Source organism: Arachis stenosperma, chromosome 9 (assembly GCF_014773155.1).
Source record: "Arachis stenosperma cultivar V10309 chromosome 9, arast.V10309.gnm1.PFL2, whole genome shotgun sequence".
Classification (NCBI taxonomy): domain Eukaryota; kingdom Viridiplantae; phylum Streptophyta; class Magnoliopsida; order Fabales; family Fabaceae; genus Arachis; species Arachis stenosperma.
The window spans coordinates 9,310,655-9,318,173 of NC_080385.1; positions in this window are offsets into that span (position 1 = coordinate 9,310,655).

Genomic DNA, 7,519 nt, shown 5'->3' on the forward strand with positions numbered 1-7,519 from the left:
GAAACAAGCATGAATCCGGCGTTGAACGCCCAAGGGAAGCATAGTTCTGGCGTTCAGACGCCAGTAACAGATAAGGAGTTGGCGTCTAACGCCACTCTAGCTTCCACCCCTGGCATTCAAACGCCAGTGGGAAATCAGTCACATACAAGTGCTGACAACAACCCTTCTAAAAAGGCTTCCCAACCCACTTCTACAGGTAATAAAACTGTAGCAACTAAGGTTGAGGAATACAAAGCCAAAATGCCTTATCCTCAAAAACTCCACCAAGCGGAACAGGATAAACAATTTGCCCGCTTTGCAGACTATCTCAGGACTCTTGAAATAAAGATTCTGTTTGCAGAAGCACTTGAGCAAATACCCTCTTATGCTAAGTTCATGAAAGAGATCTTAAGTCATAAGAAGGATTGGAGGGAGACTGAAAAAGTTTACCTCACTGAAGAATGCAGTGCAGTCATTCTGAAAAGCTTACCTGAGAAGCTTAAAGATCCTGGGAGCTTCATGATACCATGCACATTAGAGGGTAACTGCACCAAGACAGCTCTATGTGATCTTGGGGCAAGCATCAACCTAATCCCTGCATCTACTATCAGAAAGCTTGGCTTGACTGAAGAGGTCAAACCAACCCGGATCTGTCTTCAACTTGCTGATGGTTCCATTAAATACCCATCAGGCATAATTGAGGACATGATTATCAAGGTTGGGCCATTTGCCTTCCCTACTGACTTTGTAGTGCTGGAAATGGAGGAGCACAAGAGTGCAACTCTCATTTTAGGAAGACCATTCCTAGCAACTGGACGAACCCTCATTGACGTCCAAAAAGGGGAGATAACCCTGAGAGTCAATGAGGATGAGTTTAAGTTGAATGTTGTCAAAGCTATGCAACATCCAGACACATTAGACGACTGCCTGGGTGTTGATATTATTGACTCCCTGGTGGAAGAGGTCTATATGACTGAGAGTCTCGAATCAGAGCTAGAGGACATTTTTAAAGATGTTCAGCCTGATCTGGAGGAACCAGAGGAAATAAAAGAACCTCTGAAAACTCCTCAGGAAGAGGAGAAACCTCCTAAACCCGAGCTCAAACCACTACCACCATCCCTGAAATATGCATTTCTGGGAGAAGGTGACACTTTTCCTGTAATCATAAGCTCTGCTTTAGGGCCACAGGAAGAGAAAGCATTAATTCAAGTGCTAAGGACACACAAGATAGCTCTTGGGTGGTCCATCAGTGATCTCAAGGGCATTAGCCCAGCCAGATGCATGCACAAGATCTTACTGGAGGGTGATGCCAAGCCAGTGGTTCAACCACAAAGGCGGCTGAATCCAGCCATGAAGGAAGTTGTGCAGAAAGAGGTCACTAAGTTACTAGAAGCTGGGATTATTTATCCTATTTCTGATAGCCCCTGGGTAAGCCTTGTCCAAGTCGTCCCTAAGAAAGATGGCATGACAGTGGTTCATAATGAAAAAAATGAACTGGTTCCTACAAGAACAGTTACAGGGTGGCGTATGTGTATTGATTATAGAAGGCTCAATACAGCCACCCGAAAGGATCATTTTCCTTTACCATTCATAGACCAGATGGTAGAAAGACTAGCAGGTCATGAATACTACTGCTTCTTGGATGGATATTCATGTTATAATCAAATTGCAGTAGATCCCCAGGATCAAGAGAAAACGACATTCACATGTCCATCTGGAGTATTTGCATACAGAAGGATGCCATTTGGCTTGTGCAATGCACCTGCAACCTTTCAAAGGTGCATGCTCTCCATCTTCTCTGATATGGTGGAGAAGTTTCTGGAAGTCTTCATGGATGACTTTTCAGTATTTGGAGACTCATTCAGCTCCTGCCTTAACCATTTAGCACTTGTTCTGAAAAGATGCCAATAGACCAACCTAGTTTTAAACTGGGAAAAATGTCACTTTATGGTGACTGAAGGGATTGTCCTTGGGCACAAAATTTCAAACAAGGGAATAGAGGTGGATCAAGCTAAGGTAGAGGTAATTGAAAAATTACCACCACCTGCCAATGTTAAGGCAATCAGAAGCTTTCTGGGGCATGCAGGATTCTATAGGAGGTTTATAAAGGATTTTTCAAAAATCGCCAAACCTCTGAGCAATCTGCTAGCTGCTGACACGCCATTTGTGTTTGACACAAAGTGTCTGCAGGCGTTTGAGACCCTGAAAGCTAAGCTGGTCACAGCACCAGTTATTTCTGCACCAGACTGGACATTACCCTTTGAACTAATGTGTGATGCTAGTGACCATACCATCGGTGCAGTATTGGGACAGAGGCATAACAAGCTTCTGCATGTCATTTATTATGCTAGCAGTGTTTTAAATGATGCCCAGAAAAGTTACACAACCACAGAAAAAGAATTACTTGCAGTGGTTTATGCCATTGACAAGTTTAGATCCTACTTAGTAGGATCAAAAGTGATTGTGTACACTGACCATGCTGCTCTTAAATATCTACTCACAAAGCAGGATTCAAAGCCCAGGCTCATAAGATGGGTGTTGCTTCTGCAAGAGTTTGATATAGAAATAAGAGACAGAAAAGGAACAGAGAATCAAGTAGCTGATCACCTGTCCCGGATAGAACCAGTAGCAGGAGCATCCCTCCCTCCTACTGAGATCTCTGAAACCTTTCTGGATGAGCAATTGTTTGCTGTTCAGGAAGCTCTGTGGTTTGCAGACATTGCAAACTATAAGACACAAGGTTCTCCTTTTGTAACAATGGAGAGGAAGCATGAAAAGCTTCTCTCACTGCAGAGTCAACCAAAGCCCCCACAGTCCAACTCTAAGTTTGGTGTTGGGAGGCCACAACCAAACTCTAAGTTTGGCATTGAACCCCCACATTCAAACTCTAAGTTTGATGTTGGGAGGTCCCTACCTTGCTCTGATTATCTGTGAGACTCCATGAGAGCTCACTGTCCAGCTAAGGACAATAAAGAAACGCTTGCTGGGAGGCAACCCAGCCAATCACAAAATTTAATTTTATTCGTTTTGATTAATTAATTGATTTTTACAGGTATATGTCAAAGTATCTTCAAGGTAAAATAGCAATTGATTGGATTCACAGAGTTACAAGGGAATTTGGAAGCTCACTGGCGTGAAAAAGCCAGTAAGAAACATTTTGGGCGTTGAACGCCCAAAAGAAGCACCCACTGGGCGTTCAACGCCAGTAAGGGTAGCCATCTGGGCGTTAAACGGCAGAAAGGAGCATCTTCTAGGCGTTGAACGCCAAAAAGAAGCACCTTCTGGGAGTTTAACGCCAGATTGACAGCATCCTGGGCGTTCAGAAAAACGCCCAGTGACAAAGGACTTTCTGGCGTTCAACGCCAGAAAGAAGCAACAGCTGGGCGTTGAACGCCCAGGAGAAGCAGCAATTGGGCGTTAAACGCCCAAAACATGCAGCATTTGGGCGTTTAACGCCAGGATGGTGGGGAGGAGGTAAAATTCGTTTTTCTTCACAAATTTTCTAATTTTTATGTTTCAATTCATGATTTCTTGCATAAACATGTTTCCAAATATCATCCTTCAATTTCAAAAATTTTAATTCTAATTTCTAAGAACCCTAATTTCTAAAATCCCTTTTTCAAAAATATTACATGCATCTTAATCCATAAAAACAAATTGTTTTTCAATCCAATCCAACTCTTTTTTTAAAGTTCTTCAACACTTATTTATCTTTTAAAATCTTTTTCAAATTAAAAATTCAGATTTATTTTTAAATATCATTCATATCTTTTTAAATTATATCTTTTTCTTATCATATTTATCTTTTATAAATCATATCTTTTATCTTATATCTTTTTTTTTAAATCTTTTTCAACTCATCATATCTTTTGAATTTCGAAATTGCCTCTCCCTCTATTCCTCTCTTATCCTTTGTTTTGCTTAAGGACAAGCAAACCTCTAAGTTTGGTGTGATTTGCCATGATCATTGAGCTAAAACTCATCAAGATCATGGCACCTAAGGAAACAGGAAGAGCAAGGATGTAACTTGAAGGAACTGAAGCATCAGAAATTATATCTTGAAGGAACAAGCACCCCACAGACTAGAGGAACATCCACTTCCCAAAATAAAGGTCGTTGAGTTCTAATCTTTGCCTTAACTCTGTGATAACTGTTCTTATTAGAAATTTACCTTAGAAGTTATATATTAGTAGTAGTAATTAGTATCTCTACTTTGATTTTAATTCCAATTAAGTTATAATTTATTTTTCTCATCATCATCAAACATGAATAAAATAGTAGATTTTTAGAATAAAGAGGCAATATTTTTTTCGAGTTCTTAATAAGAAAAATTCTAATTATTTATATGTGGTGGCAATACTTTTTGTCTTCTGAATGAATGCCTGAACAGTGCATATTTTTTATATTGAATTTTATGAATGTTAAAATTATTGGCTCTTGAAAGAATGATGAACAAGAGAAATGTTATTGATGATCTGAAAAATCACAAAATTGATTCTTGAAGCAAGAAAAAGCAGTGAAAAACAAGCTTGCAAAAAAAAAAAGCAAAAGAGTGTGCTTAAGAACTCTGGACACCTCTAATTGGGGACTTGAGCAAAGCTAAGTCACAATCTGAAAAGGTTCACCCAGTTATGTATCTGTGGCATTTATGTATCCGGTGGTAATACTGGAAAACAAAGTGCTTAGGGCCACGGCCAAGACTCATTAAGTAGCTGTGTTCAAGAATCAACATACTAAACTAGGAGAATCAATAATACTATCTGAATTCTGAGTTTCTATGGATGCCAATCATTCTGAATTTCAAAGGATAAAGTGAGATGCCAAAACTGTTCAGAAGCAAAAAGCTACTAGCCCCGCTCATCCAATTAGAATCTGAGCTTCACTTAAAACTCTGAAATATTATTGCTTCTTAATTTCTTGTTATCCTATTTTATTTATCTAGCTGCTTGAGGACAAGCAACAGTTTAAGTTTGGTGTTGTGATGAGCGGATATTTTATACGCTTTTTGGGGGTAATTTCATGTAGATTTTAGCATGTTTTAATTGGTTTTTAGTTAAATATTATTAGTTTTTAGGAAAAAATCATATTTCTGGACTTTACTATGAGTTTGTGTGTTTTTCTGTGATTTCAGGTATTTTCTGGCTGAAATTGAGGGAGCTGAGCAAAAATCTGAGTTAGGCTGAAAAAGGACTGCTGATGCTGTTGGATCCTGACCTCCCTGCACTCGAAATAGATTTTCTGGAGCTACAGGAGTCCAATTGGCACGCTCTCAACAGCGTTGGAAAGTAGACATCCAGGGATTTCCAGCAATATATAACAGTCCATACTTTGCGCGAAGATAGACGACGTAACTTGGCGTTGAACGCCAAGTACATGCTGCTGTCTGGAGTTAAACGCCAGAAACACGTCATGATCCGGAGTTGAACGCCCAAAACACGTTATAACTTGGAGTTCAACTCCAAGAAAAGCCTCAGTTCGTGGATAGCTTTAGTCTCAGCCCCAGCACACACCAAGTGGGCCCCAGAAGTGAATTTCTGCACCAATTATCTTAGTTTACTCATATTCTGCAAATCTAGGTTACTAGTTTACTATTTAAACAACTTTTAGAGAATTATTTTGTACCTCATGACATTTTCAGATCTGAATTACATACTTTTTGACGGCATGAGTCTCTAAACTCCATTGTTGGGGGTGAGGAGCTCTGCAGCGTCTCGATGAATTAATGCAATTACTTTTGTTTTCCATTCAAACACGCTTGTTCTTATCTAAGATGTTCATTCGCACTTAATTATGGAGAAGGTGATGATCCGTGACACTCATCACCTTCCTCAATCCATGAACGTGTGCCTGACAACCACCTCCGTTCTACATCAGATTGAATGAGTATCTCTTAGATTCCTTAATCAGAATCTTCGTGGTATAAGCTGGATTGATGGCGGCATTCATGAGAATCCGGAAAGTCTAAACCTTGTCTGTGGTATTCCGAGTAGGATTCTGGGATTGAATGACTGTGACGAGCTTCAAACTCCTGAAGGCTGGGCGTTAGTGACAGACGCAAAAGAATCAATGGATTCTATTCCAACCTGATTGAGAACCGACAGATGATTAGCCGTGCTGTGACAGAGCATTTGGACCATTTTCACTGAGAGGATGGGAAGTAGCCATTGACAACGGTGACACCCTACATAGAGCTTGCCATGGAAGGAACCTTGCATGTGGGAAAAGGATTTCAAGGAAGAGTTGAAGTTCAGAGGACAAGGCATCTCCAAAACCCCAACATATTCTCCATTAATAAAGTAACAATTCCTTATTCCAAATACTTTGACTTCTTACAATTAAAACCAAATAACCTTATTGGTATCCTGACTAAGATTAATAAAATAAACATAGCTTGCTTCAAACCAATAATCTCCGTGGGATCGACCCTTACTCACGTAAGGTATTACTTGGACGACCCAGTGCACTTGCTGGTTAGTTGTACGGATTGCAAATTCGTGCACCAGAACCCTTTCCCCAAAATGATGAACCCTTCCACCCACCCCAATCTCTAATGGATGAAACCCTTGGTGTTCTTGTTCAAGGGCAAGAAGAGATGAAAAGGGATGTGCAAAATTTCATGGCCGCCTTGGATGCGGTAACAAATCAATTAGCCTCCCAATGCTTGAACACTCAAGGAACTCCCATGGCTACATGTGGAGAATCGAATGAAGAACATAGCATGAAGGAGAGATTGAAAATTTCGGTGGGAAATGAGGGAAGTTGCTTTGTATTGGAACAATTGGAGGAAGCTTTAATTGTTGAAGACAAGGAAGAAGTGGTAGAAGAATTAGAAGATGCGGAGCCTCCATGGGAACATAGAGTTGAAGAAAACCCCTCCAAGATGATTGAAATTGATGCTAGGGAGAAAAGTGCACACCTTCCAAGGCATATCCCATATGAAGACTTGGATGGGATAGAGCAAGGATTGAGTTCCCTTGGTGATGAAGATCAAGCATCAAGTTTTAGTGGTGAAGAATCCTTTAAGCATGAAGAACCTTTTCCGGTTGGATTTGAAAGCGTTGAGGAGGTAAATTTTTCTCACCCTCCCTATTATGATTTGAGTAAGGGAAAAGGTTTTGATAAAATTGTTGAACAAAGGATTAAGATTAAGAGATCTTGTGAAGAGGTGAAAGTCCCTAGAAATAGAAGAACGAGGGTTGGTTATGCTTTGTCAAGATCTTTGGAAGCGTATTTGCCTAGGTTGCCATCTACACCTTCATTTGAGTGGGTGAAATTCATTTCTATTAGCTTTATTATCCCACTTGAATATGGTTTGCTTGAAACGGATGACCAACTTAGGGAAGTTTGTGGGATGAAGCGTAAGCAAAAAAGGTTTTGTGGTGGGCGTTGCAAATCAAGGCTCATTATGGTTGATGCATCAAACATGAGATATAAAGGTTGGAGTAGTGCTCAAATAGATAGGTCTAGGAGGATTGTTGGGCATTTTATAAAGAATTCTCCTTGTTCACCACCCGGATGGACTAATAATGATGATCAACCT